Source organism: Bos taurus, chromosome 20 (assembly GCF_002263795.3).
Source record: "Bos taurus isolate L1 Dominette 01449 registration number 42190680 breed Hereford chromosome 20, ARS-UCD2.0, whole genome shotgun sequence".
Taxonomy (NCBI): domain Eukaryota; kingdom Metazoa; phylum Chordata; class Mammalia; order Artiodactyla; family Bovidae; genus Bos; species Bos taurus.
In genome coordinates this window covers 38,947,646-38,972,513 of record NC_037347.1, presented here as the reverse complement: position 1 = coordinate 38,972,513, position 24,868 = coordinate 38,947,646, and the positions used below count along the sequence as shown (strand labels likewise).

Below are 24,868 nucleotides of genomic sequence, written 5' to 3'. Positions count from 1 at the left end.
GCCAGCCCACACTCTCTCCCTGGAACAGCCAAGGTCTAGAGGGGCCTTCGTGTTGGTCTTTACATTCACTTGCCGCTTTCTTGGTCATCTCTCCTCAAAACAAGGACTTTTCCCTAAGAACTTTGTGCAGTCATTGACACCCTAATCCTACTGCATGCCTCCCGCCCATTCCCAAATGCAGAAGACAAAAATGAAAGAGAAGACTCAAAACTGACAAAGAGAGCTGAAAGCCTCTCACCTGGGCCTTCCTGTTGTCTATCGCCTGGCTCCTACTCTGGGCTGGAGCCTGCCGCATCTTTGTTTTGTATCTCAGAGGCCAGTGGCCTCAGATGACATTCCCTCTACATTTCCTCCCCCAACAAGGAGAACGCTGGGAGTCTAACCAGTTATCTTTTTACAACCTGGGAAAAGGCACAGCCCACTGTTAATAATTTATCTGTGTATTAAAGTACGCAGGGTTGTTAATCATTGTTCAATTATGGGGACAGGGCAGGCAAGACAATCTCTTACTGAAAAACACAAAGGCACACTTGGTCTCTGCAGGTTCCAAGGGTCAAGAGCCTGGGGTCAGGGGAAGGCTTGCTTATGTGTGTCTATTGAGTTTAGATGGGGGTGGGGAGTGGGAGAGAGGACCTCAGTCTTTAACAGATTCTAAGCAAAAAGACAAAGTTGATTTTGAAGGAAAATACCATCCTCAGGTTTCCAGAAAAAGCAGTTCATCAATTCCTGTGAAACAAAGGCAAAAGAATGGCTCATTCTCATACCACACTCAGTGGTCTCATACTGAGCCTGCACCCCACAGAAGGCCACCTTGAGGAGTTGGGGCTCAATCCTACAGGCAGCAAAAAGCCTATATGTATCCTAGGAGGTGATGAGAGTGTGGCAGAATGATGAAAGGGTGGGAAGTGAAGAGAGGAAACTCAACGGAGGAAAAATAAAGGGAATGAGAGAATAGTTTTACTTTCTTAAAGGTTCTCTTTCACATACTGTCTGCCTGCCCAGAAACTTAACATGCATAGACAAAGAGGACAAACACATTTTGGGATGTCTAAGGCCAACTGAGATCCTTGAAGGGATTCTCCAAAGACTGCCCACCCCCCCCCCCCCCCACCACCACCGCTGCCCTGGAGAGGAATATCTCCTCATACCCTCATTCCCAATACCTTATCTCTTCCTCCCACCAGGGGAAGCCAGCAAGGGGAGAAGTCCCCCAATTTTGGGGGGGTGTGGAGCTAGCTAAGGCTAGGGGACACCTACCCTGTGCATGTTTGCAAAAAGACTAACTGACCACCTGTCAAGAATAGGTCATGGGGTCCAAGGGTTGGGTGTTTAAGTCCTTGTGAACCACTTCCCTCTGAACTCAATGTTTTTTTGTTTTTTGTCCAAGATGGATGCATTTGAAGAACTTTAGCCATGATGAGACAGAAAATGTCACAAGAGGGAAAGGAAGAGGGTGAGGCTGGTTCTATTTGTGAGCTTTGCTATATGACCTGGTGGGATTCACAGGCTCAATGGGAGTGTTTGAAGCTACAGTCATTTTTAGTTTTATTTTTTCTTTCTTTGAATTCAATCAGCCACAGGGCCAACGCCTCCCCTTCTGCCTGTGTTCTCAGGAAAATCAACTGCTGGGCTTCCCCTAGGGAGGGTTCCCTCATGGATCCAAACTGGAAGCAACCGACTCAGGTGAATGACTAGGGCCCTGGTGAATGATTATGACTCTTCCCAATTCTGCCCTTGCTGAGTCTGCACAGGTGCCATGGCTCAGCAGCTTGGCTTCTTCTGGCACTCATGACCACAACTGCTCGGCCCCTTATCATGCCCTTCAGTCTCTGAGGCTGGAGAGATGGACCTATGGGGTCTAAGTGTGGGTGGAGGCTGACTGTAAGCCAGTCAACTAACCTGGCACCATCTCTGAGCACTCCTGGGCCGTTGGCAGAGATCCACCTGCTTCGGGAGGCCTCTGTCATCAGCGAGCACTGATCAGAGCATGCGGCCTTAGCCCATTTGTGAACTGGAGCAAAGCTCCCTGAAGGGAAGATTCAGGGTTCCTTCCCACTCAGGTTTGCTGACTGACATCTGTGTCTGGCCCTGCGGATGCTTCTTGGACAGGCCAGGAATAAGGACAGAGGCTGGTGAGCCAAAGGAGTGCTGACTGCCTTGGTGAGAGGGAAAACCAGCTTCAGAGATCTGCCTTGATGATAGTGGAGCAAAGTCCAGGGTGCTGCACTGCAGATGACGTTGGGACCACTTCTCTAGCCAGCCCTTCAATCCTTCTTTCAACAATCTTCACTCTCCCCTCGGATCCCCCAGTGACAGAGCAGTATTTTAGGTAGCTCAGCTCTACTTCAGGTATTGACCAAGGATGCTGACAAATTTTACATTCCTGCTGTGCACATTTCTGCCTCTGAGAGCAGAAAGGTTGTGAAAACATTGTCTGAGAGAAAGACTACATTTTCCTGCTCTAAGGGTGCTGGCCCCAGGCCCTAACAGGGTATGACTTAGTAAAGTTGTCTTACACCTGCCACAGTAAGCAAACAGAACACTATTATACCATGTCCTGGACTTTATGGAGTATTCCTCCGGGCTGTAGGGAGTTGCAAAGCTGATAACCTTCACAAAGTTTTTGGCATTAGACAAAAGGCATGTTTCTGAGCGATGCTTACAGAAGTCTGTTTTTATTTCATTAAATGAACACTGACATTTTCAACTTCTCTTCGCCTCTTTCCTTTCTCAAGAGCCTGAATTTCTGACTCTGATTCCTTTGCCCCTGTTAGCCTTTTAATCTTATTTAATTTTATTTTTTGGTATTTGTGGTTAAGTAGGAGACACTCGTTCTCTAAACGGGAAAATATTTTGACTGCTGAAAAAAATATCCTTTGGGTTTCCTGCTTTGTTTTTATTCCTAAATTCTACCCCATGGCCCTTTTTCTCTCTTTCCCCCCTGTCCCTTCTTTGCCACTGAATAGTATGTACTGCATACCTGGTTTAGATTATAAGATGGGTCAACGGATTCCCAGGTAGCTCAGTGCCTGCCAATTCAGGAGATGCAGGAGACGTGGGTTCGATCCTTGGGTTGGGAAGATCCCCTGGAGGAGGAAATGGCAATCTACTCCAGTATTCTTGCCTGGAAAATCCCATGGGCAGAGAAGCCTGGCAGGCTACAGGTCACAAAGAATTGGACACGATTTTGCAACTAAACAACAGATGAACTCTGACTGTGGTGTCCTCAGCGAACTGTAGACACTCTATAGGTAAACTGTTAGCGAGGTGATTAGCTTATGCCAAGAAGCCTGAAACCATCCCTGCAGCCAGATGATCTGTCTCCCTTGAAGTCTTTGCTCCTAAATCACATTTACCATCACATTAACAGCAACAGAGTTCAAATGAACTGAGTATGTGTTGTCTGCCCATGCCTTGGGTTGTTCCCTCCAGGCTGGGTTTCCGGTCCTCCCTAGAGCTGGCTGCAAAGCTCCAGCATAGGAATAGAGCTTCTTTTACTCAGAAGCAGGAAAAGTAAGAGAAAATGCACAGAAATGTGACCCTAAGCCTCCCAACTTCACTAAAAAGTTCAGAAGGTTCATACAATTCACAGGTCAACGAGCTTTTTCTTCAGCATAAAGAAATTCTATAGGAGAAACACACAATCTGCCAAGGGTCAGAATTTGATGCAGACCCTCTTTCTTTCCTGCCCCTAAGCCAGGCTGTGACATTTGTGGACTTTTTCAATTTAAGATATGCCAGATATGAAAGTGATTATGAAGGTGAGACAGACAACAGCAGCTGGTTGAAAAATGTCACTTTCTGAAAGGAAGAGCTGTGATCTATTTTGTAGTAACAAATGGTTAGGAAAAATAATAATCCCCAATAATCTCCTGTGATTAGGATTATGATAGAAAAGTTTTCATAGTGTCAATTTTTAGAGCTATAAATCTACCCTTAAAGGAGATGAAATTTTAAGAAATAATAAAAAAGTTTTCTAAAATCTTTTTTTTTTTTCAAAAAAAAAAAAACTCATTTAAAATATGTTCTCCCTCTTTACATTTTACCTTTATCATTCTCGAAATAAAATCTGGTTATTTACATGAGCAATGCATGTAACCTACCTTGATGGTCTAAAATCAGGTGACTATAAACCTGTAAATGAGACTGAAAATTAAGATTTTGTGCATTTTCAATTCCCACTATATTTTGCAGCTGCTGTATCCTCCATAAGTTCCAAATTTGTACTCTAAGGCAGCAAAATTTCCAAAAAATCTATCATAACTAAACATGAGAAATCCAGGACTAATGCACATGAGTAAAGCAAAGACTCTGATAAATTGTCAACAACAAGGACAAAGCAGGGTAGGAGCTGGTCACAGTCCCTACCCCGCCCGAATCGTGAGTGTGAAGTTTGGAAAATGCAGGCTTTCTTTCCTGCCAGCATGGTTCTCCAAGCCCTGAGTAGATCAGCAAGAAAGGAATGGTAGCATTGGATGAGGAAAGGAGGGAACTTTGAGGATGGCTGGTTGTTTAGGTGATATGGAACAGAAGACACAGGAGGAAGACAGGTGGGGAACTGACAAGCTCTGAGGTTCTGGGTAGTTTCCGAAGAGTCTTCGCCTCTATAAAATGGGAATAAGAGAACTTCATGTGGCTATGGTGAGGTTCAGAAATAATATGTTTAGGGCATGTGTCCAACTGGAAGCACTTGGTAAGTGGTAGCTCTCATGAGAGTCAATGACCCTAAACACAAGAACAAATCAATTCTGTCTTGGCCACAAGTTGCACCAGGACCTTCCCTCTGAAACTCCTGTTTACTCTAGGGCAGAGGAGGTTGCAGATCATTCTCAGAAAATAAAATCTCTCAGGGCAGTGATTCTGCCCACTTAGTTTATTAACAGTTGCTTTTCCCAGCAGCCAATGAGAGGGTGATCAAAAATATACTCTTTGTAAATGGCAGCTAAATTTCACTTAATGAGTTTTTATACTATAAGGAAAGGGACTAACTCTTATGGACACATTCTATATGAACAAACCTTGTTTTTGTTTTTTGTTTTTTTTAAATAACCAAACTAGTTTGGCAGCTATGGAGAGAATATGGGACTGAAGGAAGAGCCCAGATTTTCTGGGCATTGCCATCAGCTGCTAAGATATTAGGGTGGTAGTTTCCATTCTAACACAAAGACTGATGCTTTGCCTTTGTATCATTCTCTTTACTTTAGTCGGATCCTGAGTATGTCTGACCTGATGGAGCCTCCTATGTGATATATTAGGTCAAATAATACTGACAGGGACAGAGTAGGATAATCAAATAGTCCATTTAGAAATCCCAGTAAGGGATTTAGGACAGAAAGGGAATTTTAAGGGAGTTTGGGAGACTGTTTCATGTTAATGATCACTCAAAAAAGAATCCAGTAACCAAGCAATAATCTATACTACCTTGAAGGAAGATGGGGTGCATTTAAGCACCAGACATACTCAAGCCACAAACCCTGATAGTTAAAACACAAGACAGTAAGTATGGGGTCTGACTCTTGTTACAGGAATTCAGAGTGTTAACAGTCCTTGAAGAGTAGCATTTCTGCATGTAGCCAAGAAAGAAATAAGAATTTGTGTATTTCAATTCCTACTACATTTTGCAGCTGCCTTATCCCCATAAATTCCAAATTTGTACTTCAAGGCATCAACATTTCCAAAAATATATCTATTGCCATAATTAAATGTGAGAAACCCAGGACTGACGCAATAAGAAAAGCAAATGCCTTGATAAAACATCAAAAAAAAAAAAGAAAAAGAGAGAGAGAAAAAGGAATAAAAAAGGTGAAAGGGGAAAGAAACTAGGTGAAAGGGGGACATTATCCCCAAATCCCAAAAGGGGTAATAATCCCAAGATAAATTACCACATTTTAGTACCTATTACCACACTTTTGCTGATACACATATGATTTAAATAGCACCATAACAGTTTCAGTTAAATGATATAGGGCTACTGCTAAGTCATTGCAGTCGTGTCTGACTCTGTGTGACCCCATAGATGGCAGCCCACCAGGCTGCCCGGTCCCTGGGATTCTCCAGGCAAGAACACTTGAGTGGGTTGCCATTTCCTTCTCCAATGCATGAAAGTGAAAAGTGAAAGTGAAGTCGCTCAGTCGTGTCCGATTCTTAGCAACCCCATGGACTGCAGCCTTCCAGGATCCTCCATCCATGGGATTTTCCAGGCAAAAGTACTGGAGTGGGGTGCCATTGCCTTCTCCGATATAGGGCTAAAGGAGAGACTAATGATGTAAGCCTTGACATCTGCCCAAGAATGGGAAAGAAGGTGGTCTTCTCCCTTCCCCACCACCCTGCCAGCCAGCTTGTATCTCTCACAAGCGTCCTAAGCTAACAAACTCACTCTTTGCTTGCCACTTTGCCTCACCTGAATTCTTTATGCAAAGAGACAAAAGAACCCAAGGTTCAGTAACAGGTAAGCAGTGTGGATGGGTTCAAGTCCTAGCCTGTGGATTCAAAATTGAGTCTGAGTTTTGGCTGCATTTGAGTCCTACCCAGGGAGGAGTGTGGTTTCAGGACCAACCCCATTTTATACTAAGAAGCCAAGAGTCCAAAGGATTAACAGAATTTCCCAGGATCATACTGTAAACAGAAGCAGAGTTAGAACTCAAATTCACATCCTTATCCTTCACAAGACCCTGCTCTTTCTCTCAGATTTTAGCTATATGGTACTAGTTAATTCTACAGCTCAACACCCAGATCTAGAGATAGATTCAGTCTCTACCAATCTGTATCTTTATGCAAATCACTTTATGTTCTCTGAAACCCAGTTTATCCTTTCAGTGGGGATAAATATAGCCTCAAAAATTATGAAGAGTAGAAACAATAATGCATATGAAGTAATTAGTGCAATATCTAACACACATGCATTCTCAGTAGCTCAGTTTTGTCCAACTCTTTTTGATCCCATGGACTGTAGCCTGCCAGGCTCCTCTGTCCATGGGATTTCCCAGACAAGAATACTGGAGTTGTTGTTGTTCGGTCACTCACGCCTGTCCAACTCTTTGCAACCCCATGGACTGCAGCATGCCAGGCTTTCCGGTCCTTCACTATCTCCCGGAGCTTGCTCAAACTCATATCCATTAAGTTGGTGATGTCATTTCATCCTCCAGGAGATATTACTGACCCAGGGATAGAACCTGTCTCCTGCATTGGCAGGCAGATTCTGTACCACTGCACCACCTGGGAAACCCTATCTAGCACAGACCCAATGCTAAAAATTCAGTTATTAATTTTACTATTATTCTTGCTCCAGGCTTTGATTCCCTTCCCAGAACTACAAAGGCAGCATGGAGTAGAAGACAGAGCACAGGACATGGCATGTATCAGAAGACCAGAGTCTGAGTCCTGGCATGCCTGCTTCTCAGCCACGTGGTCATGGACATGCCTTTTACTGTTGTGGCTTAGTCTCTTCATTTCTGAAAGATGAAGCTATTAATATATACCTCCTGGAGTCGCTATGGGAATGGAATGAAAAATAGCAATATAATCTTCAGAAGAACTCTGCAAAGGAAAGGCTGTGCGTAGCAGTTAACAATGAAAAATGTTGCTGAAGAGTAGCTAAGAACTTGGATCCATCTTATGTGATTCAAGAAAACAGCATAAAACAAAAGATGTTGAGTTCAATCATTCACTCGCCTGGTACCATCTTGAAAATCTATAAGGAGAGCAGCATAAGTACACAAAGCATTGGTTTGGAGCAATGGAGTAAGATGAAGGAGAAGAAGTGATAATTACCTGAAACAAAAAAAGGCAGAATTTCTAGCAGAGTTGGCACAGGCTAATTTTGAGGGGGTCACCTCAGCAATTAAAGAGAAGAGCAGCTGCTGCTGCTGCTGCGTCATTTCAGTCGTGTCCAACTCTGTGCAGCCCCATAGACAGCAGCCCACTAGGCTCCTCTGTCCCTGGGATTCTCCAGGCAAGAACACTGAAGTGGGTTGCCATTTCCTTCTCCAATGCATGAAAGTGAAAAGTGAAAGTGAAGTCGCTCAGTCGTGCCTGACTCTTAGCGACCCCATGGACTGGAGCCTACCAGGCTCCTCCGTCTATGGGATTTTCCAGGCAAGAGTACTGGAGTGGGGTGCCATTGCCTTCTCCAGAAGGACAGCTAGCACTGATGTATGCTTGCCTAAGTTATTAATTATAGCTAGAGAATGATTGACAAGTATTATAAATGAATCTTTATGGCAAGAGATAAGACTGCTTAGAACACAGAAAGACCCTAGGGAGTGGGCTTATTTGATTTAGTTTCTGTCAAGATGCCTGGGAACTCTGGCAGTTTTAAGAAGACACTCAGTTCTCTCTTTGGGAGAACATGGCCCATTCTTTTGCAAAACTGTGACCCCCCCTCAAAAAATATGTAGCCAATCCTTGAGTGAGATTTCTCATATAAGAAAAGCCAAAGCAAAAAGAAATTGATTCTTCATTTGAGTTCATTTCCAAGTAGACGACTTCATATTTTGTTTTTGATTTTGGCTCTCCAGCAGGATGAGGCAAACAATTATTATTTTTGAACATTGTGAAAAGAAAACAAACTCTTTTCCATCGGTCAGTTATCTGGGCTTTAAACAGCTTCCCTAAAGCAACAAGCACTGGATGTTTGGCAAATGCTTCTGATAAATATTTCATGTGACTGAGACAAGAATTGATTTATGGAGGGAAATTTGGTTTAGTCACCTGTTCACATTTATCTTGTTACTTCTCTCATGCTAATATTAGTAGTATCAGATTTGTCTTGTTATCAGGACACTTTGACTTGCAGCAGCTTCATCAAATGTAAATTGTGTGTCTCCTTTTGCTCTCATCCAAGAGATTGGGGAAGTCCTTGTAAACCAACTCAGTCTAACCTGAGCTTCTTAAATATTAGCTATGTTGAACTGTAGCACACCAGGCTTCCCTATCCTACACCATCTCCTTCAGTTTGCCCAACTCACATCCAATGAGTTGGTGATGCCTTCTAAACACCTTATCCTCTGTCATCCCCTCTTCCTCCCGCCATCAATCCTTCCCAGCATCAGGGTCTTTTCCAATTAAGACTGCTCTTCACATCAGGAGGCCAAAGTAATGGAGCTTCAGCTTCAGTATCAGTCCATCCAATGAATATTTAGGGTTGATTTCCTTTAGGATTGACTGGTTTGATCTCCTTGCTGTTCAAGTGACTCTCAAGAGTCTTTTCCAGCACCACAGTTTGAAAGCATCAATTCTTCAGTGCTCAGCCTTCTTTATGATCCAACTCTCACCTCCATACATGACTACTAGAAAAACCATAGCTTTGACTAGATGAACCTTTGTCAGCAAAGTAATGTCTCTACTTTTAAATCTGCTGTCTAGGTTTCTCATAGTTTTCTTCCAAAGAGCAAACATCTTTTAATTGCATGACTATAGATATAGATATATCTATCAGTACAGTTCAGTTCAGTCACTCAGTCATATTCGATTTTTTGCGACCCCGTGAATCACCGCACGGCAGGCCTCCCTGTCCATCACCAATTCCCGGAGTTCACTCACACTAGTGTCCAACGAGTCAGTGATGCCATCCGCCATCTCATCCTCTGTTGTCCCTTTCTCCTCCTGCCCCCAATCCCTTCCAGCATCAGGGTCTTTACCAATGACTCAACTCTTTGCATGAGGTGGACAAAGTATTGGAGTTTCAGCTTCAGCATCGGTCCTTCCAATGAACACCCAGGATTGATTTCCTTTAGGATAGACTGGTTGGATCTCCTTGCAGTCCAAGGGATTCTCAGAGTCTTCTCCAACACCACAGTTCAAAAGCATCAATTCTTCGGCGCTCAGCTTTCTTCACAGTCCAACTCTCACATCCATACATGACCCCTGGAAAAACCATCACCTTGACTAGACGGACCTTTGTTGGCAAAGTAATGTCTCTGCTTTTCAATATGCTATCTAGGTTGGTCATAACTTTCCTTCCAAAGAGTAAGCATCTTTTAATTTCATGGCTGCAGTCACCATCTGCAGTGATTTTGGAGCCCAAAAAAATAAAGTCTGACACTGTTTCCACTGTTTCCCCATCTATTTCCCATGAAGTGGTGGGACCAGATGCCATGATCTTCATTTTCTGAATGTTGAGCTTTAAGCCAACTTTTCCAGTCTCCTCTTTCACTTTCATCAAGAGGCTTTTTAGTTCCTCTTCACTTTCTGCCATCAGGGTGGTGTCATCTGCACATCTGAGGTTGTTGATATTTCTCCCGGCAATCTTAATTCCAACTTGTGCTTCTTCCAGCCTAGGGTTTCTCATGATGTACTCTGCATATAAGTTAAATAAGCAGGGTGACAATATACAGCCTTGATGTACTCCTTTTCCTATTTGGAACCAGTCTGATGTTCCATGTCCAGTTCTAACTGTTGCTTCCTGGCCTGCATATAGGTTTCTCAAGAGGCAGGTCAGGTGGTCTGGTATTCCCATCTCTTTCAGAATTTTCCACAGTTTATTGAGATCCACACAGTCAAAGGCTTTGGCATAGTCAATAAAGCAGAAATAGATGTTTTTCTGGGACTCTTTTGCTTTTTTGATGATCCAGTGGATGTTGGCAACTTGATCTCTGGCTCCTCTGCCTTTTCTAAAACCAGCTTGAACATCAGGAAGTTCATGGTCCACGTATTGCTGAAGCCTGGCTTGGAGAATTTTGAGCATTACTTTACTAGCGTATGAGATGAGTGCAATTGTGCGGTAGTTTGAACATTCTTTGGCATTGCCTTTCTTTGGGATCGGAATGAAAACTGACCTCTTCCAGTCCTGTGGCCACTGCTGAGTTTTCCAAATTTGCTGGCATATTGAGTGCAGCACTTTCACAGCATCATCTTTCAGGATTTGAAATAGCTCAACTGGAATTCCATCACCTCCACTGGCTTTGTTTGTAGTGATGCTTTCTAAGGCCCACTTGACTTCACATTCCAGGATGTCTGGCTCTAGGTCAGTGACCACACCATCGTGATTATCTGGGTCGTGAATATCTTTTTTGTACAGTTCTTCTGTGTATTCTTGCCATCTCTTCTTAATATCTTCTGCTTCTGTTAGGTCCATACCATTTCTGTCCTTTATCAAGCCCATCTTTGCATGAAATGTTCCCTTGGTATCTCTAATTTTCTTGAAGAGATCTCTAGTCTTTCCCCTTCTGTTGTTTTCCTCTATTTCTTTGCATTAATCGCTGAGGAAGGCTTTCTTATCTCTCCTTGCTATTCTTTGGAACTCTGCATTCAGATGCTTATATCTTTCCTTTTCTCCTTTGCTTTTCACTTCTATTCCTTTCACAGCTATTTGTAAGGCCTCTCCAGACAGCCATTTTGCTTTTTTGCATTTCTTTTCCATGGGGATGGTCTTGATCCCTGTCTCCTGTACAATGTCACGAACCTCCGTCCATAGTTCATCAGGCACTCTATCAGATCTAGTCCCTTAAATCTATTTCTCACTTCCACTGTATAATTATAAGGGATTTGATTTAGGTCATACCTGAATGGTCTAGTGGTTTTCCCCACTTTCTTCAATTTAAGTCTGAATTTGGCAATAAGGAGTTCATGATCTGAGCCCAAGTCAGCTCCCAGTCTTGTTTTTGCTGACTGTATAGAGCTCCTCCATCTTTGGCTGCAAAGAATATAATCAATCTGATTTCAGTGTTGACCATCTGGTGATGTCCATGTGTAGAGTCTTCTCTTGTGTTGTTGGAAGAGGGTGTTTGCTATGACCAGTGCATTCTTTTGTCAAAACTCTATTAGCCTTTGCCCTGCTTCATTCTGTATTCCAAGGCCAAATTTGCCTGTTACCCCAGGTGTTTCTTGACTTCCTACTTTTGCATTCCAGTCCCCTATAATGAAAAGGACATCTTTTTTGGGTGTTAGTTCTAAAAGGTCTTGTAGGTCTTCATAGAACCGTTCAACTTCAGCTTCTTCAGCGTTACTAGTTGGGGCATAGGCTTGGATTACTGTAATATTGAATGGTTTGCCTTGGAAACGAACAGAGATCATTCTGTCATTTTTGAGATTGCATCCAAGTACTGCATTTCAGACTCTTTTGTTGACCATGATGGCTACTCCATTTCTTCTAAGGGATTCCTGCCCACAGTGGTAGATATAATGGTCATCTGAGTTAAATTCACCCATTCCAGTCCATTTTATATCTATATCTACATATAGTTAAAAGTATACGAAAATGTTGCAGATATAAAAATGAACATGAAGATGATAACACTCCAAAAGGTGGACTAAATATCATTTTCCAAGTAGGATGGGTGAGCATGATAAAATAGAATACTGAGGTCTTGGTACAGGCCAGTGCTTGTAGATTATTTCACAGTTTCAAGCTATAGAAACCTTCTAAGACCAGTCTTGTACAGCCTCAGACATTATGCTCTTACTCTTCCCTAGCACCAACCTTTGTTATTCAGTGTCTGCTAAAACATTTCAGGGGGAAAGGAAGTGAATACTGCACATAGGAGATGCAGTGTATCACAGTCCTAGTTAACTGGAAAGCTTTCCTTTATAATGCTAGATATGTCCTGCTGTAACAATTACCATTGTTCTGGTTTTAACTCTAAAGGAACTCTACCTTCTCCCACACAATAGATCTTTGATGTTGAACTTCCAGAAAATACTGATTCCTAGTAAGGTATTAAAGAAGCACAAGCTGGAATCAAGATTGCTGGGAGAAATATCAATAAACTCAGATATGCAGATGACGCCACCCTGATGGCAGAAAGTGAAGAGGAACTAAAAAGCCTCTTGATGAAAGTGAAAGAGGAGACTGGAAAAGTTGGCTTAAAGCTCAACATTCAGAAAACGAAGATCATGGCATCTGGTCCCACCACGTCATGGGAAATAGATGGGGAAACAGTGTCAGACTTTATTTTTGGGGGGCTTCAAAATCACTGCAGATGGTGACTGCAGCCATGAAATTAAAAGACGCTTACTCCTTGGAAGAAAAGTTATGACCAACCTAGATAGCATATTGAAAAGCAGAGACATTACTTTGCCAACAAAGGTCCGTCTAGTCAAGGTTATGGTTTTTTCAGTGGTCATGTATGGATGCGAGAGTTGGACTGTGAAGAAAGCTGAGCGCCAAAGAATTGATGCTTTTAAACTGTGGTGTTGGAGAAGACTCTGAGAATCCCTTGGATTGCAAGGAGATCCAACCAGTCCATCCTAAAGGAAATCGTCCTGGGTGTTCTTTGGAAGGAATGATGCTGGAACTAAAACTCCAATACTTTGTCCACCTCACGCGAAGAGTTGACTCATTGGAAAAAACTCTGATGCTGGGAGGGATTGGGGGCAGGAGGAGAAGGGGACGACAGAGGATGAGATGGCTGAATAGCATCACCAACTCAATGGACATGAGTTTGAGTGAACTCCGGGAGTTGGTGATGGACAGGGAGGCCTGGCATGCTGTGATTCATGGGGTCGCAAAGAGTCTGACACGACTGAGTGACTGAGGTGAGCTGAGCTGAGTAAGATATTGAGAAGCTGGAGAAATTTGAAACACAGTAGCTGATTTGTAAAAATCACAAAATTTGAATCATGCTGTAAGGATATATTTAACTCTTGGGCTTCCAAGGAAAATAATACGCTACTCTTCTGGTAATAGCAAAGTAAGAAGACAGCCCTAAGGGCTGTTTGGATGTTATTAATATCAACGCAAAAAAAAGAAGCACTTGCAGGACCTGTCTGTCCGGTTTTGACTTCAGCTTATAGTCCAATGTCTTTTTTATTCTTAAAACCAAACAACCATTATTTATCATGCACATGATATTCCTATTCGATTTTTAGTTTTTACCTTTCAGTGTCTTGGACAGTGAATGCAATTGCAGTGTTTGTAGCATCTCACAGATCTCATCAAATCTGTTAATATTCCCTTGAGAGCTTTCTAGTACTTCTGTGCCCTTAACAGGACAAGGATGCCCAGTTCCACATATCTGGTTTCCTATAGCCACAAAAAGGTAAAGAAAAAGATATCTGGAGACATGACTAGGGATTAGCCTTCATTCTTTGACACTGATACCTGTATTATTACATACATTAATCTTTTCAGTTAAAATTGACCAATTATCAAAACTGATATAGAAGGCTGCCTTTACTTGTCAATGCAAGTATTAGCAGAACACAGATAAATGCATAAAGATCTCTAGATCAAGAGAAGATAAAGTATGGTTAAAACTACAGACTCTGTAGTCAGATTGTCTGGGATCACCTAATAAGCTGTGTGACCTTGGACACATTACATAACTTCTTTATGCTTTAGTTTCCTAATCAGTAAGATGGAGATAATAGTAAGAGTAGTCACCTGTTGCTTCTAATAGGTAATTTATATATTTCCATTAGGGAAGTGAGTGAGTCACTCAGTTGTGTCCAACTCTTTGAGGCCCCATGGATTGTAGCTTGCCAGGCTCCTTTGTTTGTGGGATTCTCCAGGCAAGAATACTGGAATGGGTAGCTTTTCCCTTCTTCAAGGAATCTTCCTGACCCAGAGATTGAACTTGAGTCTCCTGCAATGCAGGCAGATTCTTTACTATCTGAATCACCAGGGAGACCCCTTGCACTGGGTGATCGATCATTAGTCAAATCCAGTGTGGTGGCCACTAGTGTTTGGAGGCATAAGTGCAATCCAGCAGAGAAAACCACGCCTTTGAATCAAGAGACCTGACCCCAAATCTGCTACTGTGGCTCCCTTAAAGCACAGATCAAACCACTTAGTGCAGTATTCAAAGCCCTTTACCATCTGACCCCAACCTACTTGTTTAGCGATACTTACTGTCATTTTCTACTTCTTTGTATGTTCTGCCCATCAGACTATTTGCAATTGCCCAAAATATTAGGGAAATAAGAATCACTATAAGTTTGTGCATGCCATTTCCTCTGTAAATCTCCTCCTTACTCTCTTCCTGCTTCTTCAGTAACTGCCCCACTTCCACCTGTGACTGTATTCAGCTCTCTCCTCCACTAGACTATGAGCTTCTGGAAGGTAGAGAGTGGTCACCTTTTCATCTTGGTGCCTAGCATAGCATCCAACATGGCGGGCAGACAAGAGCTGACTTCAAGTGTTTGAAAGAATGAACGAGTATATTTTATGTTAGTCTTTTAAGAATGGTCATCATAATATGGCTCCTTTCTTCATTAGAAAAATACACAAGGACATCTGTTTGAACATAAACTAATAATACAAGCTATATTGACAAGGCAACTTTGACTAATGACATGAATGCAATACAGCCTCAGGTCATTCCTACACTCCTTTGAAAGCCTGAAAAAAACATTCAAGTGGCAATTATTCTATGGGTCCCTGGAAATGTCAGTGGAAATTCCTCTGTTAATGGAGCATCTGTCCTCTGACAATCAAATGGGGGATGTTGCATAACAACCCCATTCTTGGTTTTGTTCTTAAACCCATTATAAATCCCCTAATGACTTCTCATTGTTAGCTGTGTCCTGGATAGATCCTGCCTTAAAGGGACAACTGAGTCAACTGCATCTTCCATCTGGCTCTGGAAGGAGCACATCGCCAGGCCACCTTGTTGACATGTTGTCTTATATGCCCCTTGTTTGAGAACAATCCTTTTAGAAAGACTGAGATGTCCTTTTCTACAGGCAATAGAAAACTAACACAAAATAGATTCTTGTGGGAATAGAGGTTGGGCTTTTGGCAAAATATGGTTTAAAAATATCTTTGGGCACCATCAAATAACTGATTATGCCAGGGGTGATTATGGTCACAGAAGATGCCCTGCTCAGCAGAACATGCTGAGGGTGTCACCAGCAAAACCCAATCAAGATTTCTTGAGCTCCTACCATGGCAAAGAGTCATTAGGTTATATATGAAATCATCACAAGGAATAGGCAGCATTCCATTGCCCCAGAACTTTGGGTCATTCTGCCCATTTGTGGTCTGAGGTACTGACTCCCACTCATGGTGTAGAGGGAAGCAGATGCCTACTAAATGACGGGTCAGTGGCTGGAGGTGTTAATGTAGATCTGATGGGGGCTTTGTGCTAATTTAACAGCTTTACTAATAACTTGTCAAACATTTGAGTCAATAGAGCAATAACTTATACGGAGTATTAGAGGTGAAGGAGGAAACAGACAGAACAGGCTCCATCTTGAAAGCAGGACTCCATCTTGGGCCGGACTATGGACTTTGAGCTATATGCCCAGTATCTATGGAAACGACACACCAACTGGAAAACCAGATTTCCCTAATGGAAGAGTCCCAGGGCTTGTACCTAGACTCTCCATCGCCTAAAAAAATACCCTAATTATCTGTGTAACTGAGTAGGATCATAGATTTTATTATGCTTATTGGGATATGACCACAGGCTTATTGATAACTGTCCACTCTTAACTACCTAGGCTTAAGGCATACGAATCATGGGTTAACTTTGATTGTATCTTTCTTTTCCTTCATTCAGACTAGTTTCAGAGAATTTGGGGAGGTAGGTTTGAGCACGTACACTTAGGGAATATAAGGTTTTCACAAAAACTGGTTGGGGTCCTTGGCTAAAAGAGGAGACTCTGCCTTGGGCCCACTGGTGTAATAAATGACACTCCACTATCTGCATTGTCCTTCTGAGTGAGTTTGTTTCCCAGAATGCGTGGCTACAACTTTTGGTGCCTTGACCAGGAAACTCCTCACTTTGAGGATATAAGTCCCATTTGGGACTACTCCAAGGCCTTGAAGCTTGAATCTTCTAGAGAGGGGAAGGAGCCTTGCCCTTCTGGAAGGATTCTGCTTCTCAACGCCTGGACCTTTGATGTTAGCAGGTAGTGGACAGCAGCAGGGGAACTGAGTGCTCAGATGAGGAGGAACCCACCCAGTAGGGTGGAAGAGGGGGCCTGATCACCCCCCTGGGAGGGATTAGAAGGGGCACAGACCCACAAGAGCCTGGAATAGGCAGGTGGCAGTGATTTCTTGGTACACAGGTTGATGAGCATGTTCGGGCTTAGGAAGGGAAACTTGTGAAGGTCATTTAGGAGGCGATGTCCACACCGTCTTGGGGAAAATTATTACCAAGCAATTGCCAGGGGATTTTTAGGAGAAGAAACTTGGTCTTTTTGTGTTCATATTCTGCCCTCCCCAAGGAGGTGTCCCATCTGCTATGAAATTCCTGACCCCCTTGGAATTGTCAGGCTAGAAGGAGGGGGATACATAAGTGAGTATGAATTGGCTTTTCCAGAGACGGCCTGGGACGTGGGATATTTAACCCATTTGTGTTTTCATCCGCACCTGATCAAACCCACCAAGGCAGAATGGACTTTAAAAGCTAAGGGAGAAACAGTCTTGGACCACCTGGTGTTCTGGTTCAGCCAAGCTGACTGGCAGGCGAAGACATGCTGATCCCCCTTCTCCCTCTGGGATCTGGCAGGTAAGGCTCTTCTCACCCCAATTAGGAAGAAGGCAGAATGGCAATTTAAGTGTCATTGAGTGGAAATATCAGAAGTACAGAGGGTACTGAGAACTTCGTAGACAGAACGAAAAGGAAAAGTAGAAGAAGGTCCGAAAAGGTAACCAAGATGGGGGGAAGCGAATCTAAGGCAATTGTATTGGAGTGCATGATTAAAAATTTAAAGAAGGGATTAGGATGAGACTATGGGGTGAAGATGAAGCCTAACTGCTTCCACATACTCTGTGAGGTCGAATGGCACCCTGTGGGAGTAGGATGGCCACCAGAGAACACCATGAACTTAAAAATAGTGGAAGCAGTCTATACAGTAGTCACAGGAGAGCCAGGACACCTGGATCAATATCCATATATTGACTCATGGCTAGGGTTAGCTCAAGACCCTCCTACTTGGACAAGGTTTTGTATCCAGACCTTGATACAAGGGTACAAGGGAAAGGGAAAAATATTAATGGCACAAAAATTGACTGATGATAAAAAAGGAAATTCTACAAGATTTGGACGGGGATGACCTGACCCCTCCCCCATACTGGATAATGATGTTCCTGCCTCCCAGTGCTCCACCAGGACCGGAGGCTGCCTTAATGCCCAATCCAGGGCCAGATGAAGTTCCTGCAGCAGCCACTGCTCTTCTGCCAGCTCTCCCAGAGTTCATAGAGCCACTGTATCGGCAGGCTCTGATCCCAGCAATGGAGACCTCTGGTCAACGCCCCCAGAATTTCACCTCAGCTGGACCTCCTAGATCGTATCCACCTCTCCCAGTGAGTACTGATGGGAAGGGGGAAGAAAACACAGCAATTAGACAGAGGCTGCGCTCTGCCAAGGAACAGGGGGAAAGAACCCCACTACAGATGGCCCTCAGAGAGCTACAACAGCCTCCGGTTCAGGACGCATGTGGGCACTACCATCAGCTCCCTGTAGCCTATTATTACCTGCCATTTTCCTCTACGGATAAATTAAACTGGCAGAGACATACTCTACCATACTTGGGGGGGGGTGGGCACAAGTAGCTCATTAGGCTAATGGAGACTATTTTTTGAACCCATTGCCCTACATGGGATGACACAATCCATCTACTAGTCTCCCTGTTGAGCACTGAGGAAAGACACAGGATCCTGAGGCCAGAAAATGGTTAAGAGAAATGGCACCTGAGGGTACTGCAAACCCGCAGCGGTGGGCAGAACCAGCCAGCCCTGATGAGAGGCCCAACTGGGACTGTAACACAGAGGAAGAGGGGGCCACCTGGAGAGATAGCGGGTGGCTATTTTACAAGGTCTCAAGAGGGGGGCCTGAAAACCTATGAGTATGGCAAAACTCTCTGAAGTGATTCAAAGGGAAAGCAAATCACCCTCAGTTCTATGAAAGACCGTGCGAGGCCTGTAAACTTTATACGCCAATAGATCCAGAGGCTGCTGGGTCTCAGATGGTGATAAATGCAGCCTTTGTGTCTCAAGCCTATCCTGAAAACGTCAGATGGAGGGACATGAAGTGAGTCATTAATTTTTATACATTCCTGAATGCCCAGAACCTTTGTTGGGAAAGACTTGCTGTCTAAATTGGGGGCACAAGTGACCTTTCCCCCCCCATGTAAGACCCACTCTTCAAGAGGGCTCAACACCTATTTACTCTACCTCTTGGTAACCCCTCAAGATGAATGGAGGTTGCACGATCTCCCAGAAGGGAAACTGGACAGGCTAAACAGTAGAGAGAGAGAGAGTTAACCCAACAATTCCCTGAGGTCTGGGAGGAAGACAACCCCACCTCCACAAGCTTGCAAACAAGTCCCACTGGTAATAGAACTCAAACCCAGTACAATTATGTCAGCACCCACTTTGGGCCTGCCTTGCTAAGCCGTTTACTCTTCACGTGACTGAAAAGGACAAAGTGGCTATGGGAGTGTTGCCCCAGACTATGGGGACATGGGATAGACCTGTGGCTTATCTCCTGAAACCGCTGGACAATGTTGCCACTGGGTGGCTGGGATGCTTACCAGCAGTTGCTGCAATTGCCTTACTGGTCTGGGAGGCAACCAAGCTGACTTTGGGCCAAGATTTGTTGGTAAAAGTCCCACATAAGGTCAACACTCTTCTGCTAGGGGACCCCCATAAAAGGCTGTCAACATCCCGGATTACTCAATACCAGGGACTATTATGTGAGAACTCCCATCTTACTACTGAACCTTGTCAGGCCCTGAATCCAGCTACTCTCCTTCCTGTGGGAGAAGGTGGGCCCTCACATGATTGCAAGGAAATATGCCAACAGCCCTGACTTGAGAGACCAGCCAATCCTGGACCCAGATTTGGTCCTGTACACCAAGGGCACCAGCCTGGTGAAACAAGGACAGTGATTGTTTGGATATGCAGTAGTCATGGAAGAAACCATCGCTGAGGCTAGCTCTCTGCCATCACACTGGTCCCCTCAACAGGCCAAACTATATGCTCTAATCCAGGCCCTCCAGCTGTCAAAAGGTAAGAAGACAAACATTAACACAGACTCCAGGTATGCTTTTGCCACACTACAGGGCTCTGTACAAGGAGAGAGGCCTTTTGACAGCTAATGAAAAGGATATTAAAAATAAGGAAGAAATTAAGACCCTATTAGATGCTGCCTGGGAACCAGAAAGGGTTGCAGTCATACACTGCTGAGGACATGAAAAAGAGGATACCCCCAGGCTCAGGGAACAGACTGGCAGATAAGACCACTAAACAAGCAGCTGAGGGCTTGGGGGTGACAAGTGAAGCCCCTATTAAAGCTCTCATATTGGCGAAGCTACCTGAGCTAACGCTGCTGCTGCTGCTGCTGCTAAGTCACTTCAATTGTGTCTGACTCTGTACGACCCCATAGACAGCAGCCCACCAGGCCCCGACGTCCCTGGGATTCTCCAGGCAAGAACACTGGAGTGGGTTGCCATTTCCTTCTCCAATGCATGAAAATGAAAAGTGAAAGTGAAGTCGCTCAGTCGTGTCCGACTCTTAGTGACCCCATGGACTGCAGCCTACCGGGCTCCTCCGTCCACGGGATTTTCCAGGCAAGAGTACTGGAGTGGGGCTAGACTCTTCAAAATACACTGAAGCCCAAAACCAATTAGCCAAAGCAGAAGGGGCCATCAGGACTGAAAAAGGATGGTGGGAATTGCCAAGTGGCAAATTATTGGTACCGGAGGAGCTGGCACCCACTCTGGTAAGCCAAACACACCAAGCGACCCATCTAGGCCATGATAAACTGAAATAGCTAATTTGAAAATATTTCTTGGTTCCCCGCCTCTCTTCCCTATGCAGGACAAAATCTCAGAACTGCACTGCCTGCTCACAGGTCAGTGCTGCCTCTCGGAACAGACAGAAACCTCCAGGAATTCAGCTAAAAGGCACACTGCCCTTTGAACACCTGGAAGTGGACTTCACTGAAATGAAACCTCGCCGACACTACCATTACCTGCTGGTCATGGTATGTACGTTCTTAGGATGGGTAGAAGCTTTTCCTACCAGACTGAAAGAGCATCAAAAGTAGCCTGGTGCCTGCTTAGGGAGATAGTTTCCAGATTTGGATTTCCTATCAGCATTGGATTTGACAATGGCCCAGCTTTCGTAGCTGATTTAATATAACAAGTAAGGAAAACTTTAAACATCAAGTGCAAATTACATACAGCATATAGGCCCCAGAGTTCTGGGGTGGTGGAAGGAACCAACCAGACACTTAAAAAGACACTCTCCAAGTGGATCTTAGAGACTGACTATTCCTGGGTGGACTTGTTTCCAATGGCTCTGCTCAGACTCAGGAAGACCCCACAGTCCCATGGCTATTCTCCATACGAAATTGTGTATGGGAGGCCCCCTCCCATAATAAAACAGGTGTCAACAAATTTGCCTCAGGTAAGGGGAGATGAGATTTCACAGCAAATGGAACAACTGGGTAAGGTAATAAATCATGTAACTAAGTTTGTACAAGAAAGGATGCCATTCCCCCTTGGGGAACAGATTCATGAATTTGTGCCCAGGGATCAGGTGTGGATCAAGGACGAAACACGACTCCTTGGCCCCACATTGGAAGGGTCCATATACTGTTGTTGTAACCACCCCTACAGCAGTTAAAGTTGCAGGTATCACTCCCTGGATCCACCATATGAGGATGAAGAGAACATACCAAGCAGACCCAGAAAACGCTGAATGGATGTGCAGAGGCATCCCACTGACCCTCGAGAGACTAAGGTCATCCTTATGAAGAAGAAGGAAAAGAAGATCCCGGATGAGCACCTTCAGGATGAAGCCCCATAATCAACTCCTGCTGCTTGGCCTCATCAATGTGATTTTGAATTTAACTTCCATTTCAACTCAGGACAATGTTTTAATCTCATGGGCACATTCCTACGTGGACTTCCACAACACCTCTAATTGCTGGGTATGTGGGGCTATGCCTCTGTCTGTGATGGATGGACTTCCTTGGTGGGTGTCACTGCTCTGCCAAGGAGATTTTAAACCACTCTGCTCTTTTCTGGGACAAAAAAAGACTTTCTTTTCTCTTGTCAATCATAATCTCTCCCTGCTCTCTTGGTGCAAGCCAGACCTACAGTCAATAGACTCAGGTCATGGGTTTACATTTGAGGTAAACACCAGTTTCTTAAGAGTAACAAAAGCCTATACCTCATATTTAAAGAACAAAAGGAAAAAAGCTCCCTGACCCACAAGAAAGGACAGGCCTCTAGGTATGTTGAACAATTCTACCAAGTCTGGGATGGATATTTCTGGATGACCCCAGAAAAGGGTCAATTAATTAGTCCCACTGCTATATACTTGGAACAAAAAGAACAAAGGGTAGGGTTTGGTAACCTCCATTAGACCCAAAAGAACTAAAATGTATGGGGTACCTATCCTCTGAACAGTGTAAATGAACATTCGGGGTCACATACTACCCCAACCAGTCCATCCATTGGCCAGGCTCTGGTTGGAAATACAACCCTGGAATCCGTTGGATGGTGCCCAATGGAACCCAAAGGCTTTGTGGGCTTAACCTTTGGCCTTGGTTACCAATCGGCTGGGTAGGCCGCTGCACACTGGGATTCACTTTTGCCCATGGCAGCAGAAGGCAATGGCACCCCACTCCAGTACTCTTGCCTGGAAACTCCAATGGACAGAGGAGCCTGGTAGGCTGCAGTGCATAGGGTCACTAAGAGTCAGACATGATTGAGCAACTTCACTTTCACTTTTCACTTTCATGCATTGGAGAAAGAAATGGCAACACACTCCAGTGTTCTTGCCTGGAGAATCCCAGGGATGGGGGAGCCTGGTGGGCTGCCGTCTATGGGGTCGCACAGAGTCGGACATGACTGAAGTGACTTAGCATCAGCAGCAGCAGCAGCAGCATAAAGCCTAACCTAAAACAAGCCCTGGTAAATCTACCTTATTTACATGCTAGGTGGACAAGGTCTGTGTTTCAATGGTATGAGTATATTGCTGCCTTATTCATACCTTCTATAGGGACAACAGATATTATGATTAAAGTAGAGGCCTTGATTAATTTCACAAAACTGGTCCTCCTAGATGGTGTTAAAGCCATCCAAGCCTTAAATGAAGAACAAATCCAAATGAGAAAAGTGGTAATTCAAAACAGAATGGCTTTGGACATGCTCAAAGCTGCTCAAGGAGGGACCTATGCTATAATTAAGGTTGAATGTTGTGTTGTTGTGTATATATTCCTGACTTATCTGGCAATGTATCAGCTGCTTTAGATGACATGAAAAACCAGGTAAAAGCAATGTCAGATGAAAACATTCCTTTCTGGACTTCGGTCCTATCTTGGGTGGAGGGTGATTGGTGGAAAACTATATTTACCATTGTCACAGTTGCCTTGATAGTTCTGCTTTGTGGACCCTACACTTTACAATGTACTATGAACTTTGTAACCCAAAGGTTGGTGTCATTCTCCAAAATTGGTGGTTGGAGAGCCAGGGTGCAATATATCCTTATGAGTGATGCTTGTACTATGAGTTAAGAGCATCAGGAGTGGGAATGAAGGCAGGACTCCATCTTGAAAGCAGGACTCCATCTTGGGCTGGACTGTAGACTTTGAGCTATATGCCCAGTATCTATGGAAATGACATACGAACTGGAAAACCAGATCCCCCTGGATGGAAGAGCCCCAGGTCTCGTACCTGGACTCTCCATCACCTAAAAGAATACCCTAATTATTTGTGTAACTGAATAGAATCATAGATTCTATTATGCTTATTGGGGTATGACCACAGGCCTATTGATAACTGTCCACTGTTAACTACCTAGGCTTAAGGCATATGAATCATGGGTTAACTTTGGTTGTATCTTTCTTTTCCTCTTTTCAGACTAGTTTCAGAGAATTTGGGGAGGTAGATTTGAGCACGTACACTTAGGGTATATAAGGTTTTCACAAAAACTGGTCGGGGTCCTTGGCTAAGAGGAGACTCTGCCTTGGGCCCGCCAGTGTAATAAACTGCATGCCACTATCTGCATTGCCCTTCTGAGTGAGTTGTTTCCCGGAGTGGGTGGCTACAACAGTGGGACTAACATTTTGAATATGGTTTCCTAATAACAAAGATTCTCTTTTCATCTAGTGGACAAACATGGGAATTTTGAACCTTTATCAAGAGCTCAGAATGTTTATAGTAACTATTTTGGGCAGGTAGTTAATGTTTCTCTCCTTGGACCTTTCTCTTTGTTTGGCATCCTTGGTGTTGTAACCCAATATTGAGAAAGCTGAGATTGATTTTTTTAAGGGTCATGAAGAGAACAACACAGCTCTTATTTTTACTAGTTGTGATATGAAAGATCATCAAGATGAGGACATAGGACTTTCCTAGAAACACTTTTATGAAACAAAGTTTTCATGGTACTTTAGGGAATATACATTTCAAAGGCTAATTGTGTGAAACTTCTCTAAAAAAAAGGTTGGAAATCAACCTTTGTTGATTGTTGTCTTACTTCTGGATAAGAAAGTATCCTGGGCTGAGAGTATATAATACATATACTCATAAGCATGATGATGAAACACTTAGCAACACTTTCAATCTTATGACTAGGGTAATCTATTTCCTGTGTGAGCAGATTTTGGGGATTTTTTATTGTACACAGTGAGGGTACCTACAAAATGCCCATAGAGCTGTGCTAAGTTTTAGTCTTAAGCTTCTGAGCTTTAAACTTCTTAAGTTTCTGAGCAGAAGTGGTAACATCTTGTAACATCCAGTCTTATAACATCCAACTTCATTGTTTTCTGGGTATTGAGACTTTTATACTTCTTTTTTACCCTCAGAGGGTAAAAATCTGCCTGCGATATGGGACACTGGGGTTTGACCCCTGGGTTGGGAAGATCTGGAGAAGGGAATGGCTACCCACTCCAGTATTCTGGCATGAAGAATTCCATGGACAGAGGAGCCTGGTGGGCTACAGTCGATGGGGTTGCAAAGAGTCGGGCAT

At 43.8% G+C, this 24,868-nt stretch overlaps 1 protein-coding gene across 11 annotated transcripts in view; it reads right to left on the bottom strand.

The window, feature by feature from the left end:
• Positions 1-24,868, bottom strand: part of PRLR (prolactin receptor) — a 192,985-nt gene that overhangs the window by 136,458 nt on the left and 31,659 nt on the right. For 3 of the 11 annotated variants that reach the window (XM_005221576.5, XM_005221579.5, XM_005221575.5), the window contains exon 1: positions 239-304. The exons of the other annotated variants lie outside the window; for them this stretch is intronic. The gene's annotated coding sequence lies outside the window, so the exon portion shown is untranslated. Of the gene's footprint in view, positions 1-238; positions 305-24,868 lie in introns of those variants that run through there. 11 annotated transcript variants of the gene reach the window in all.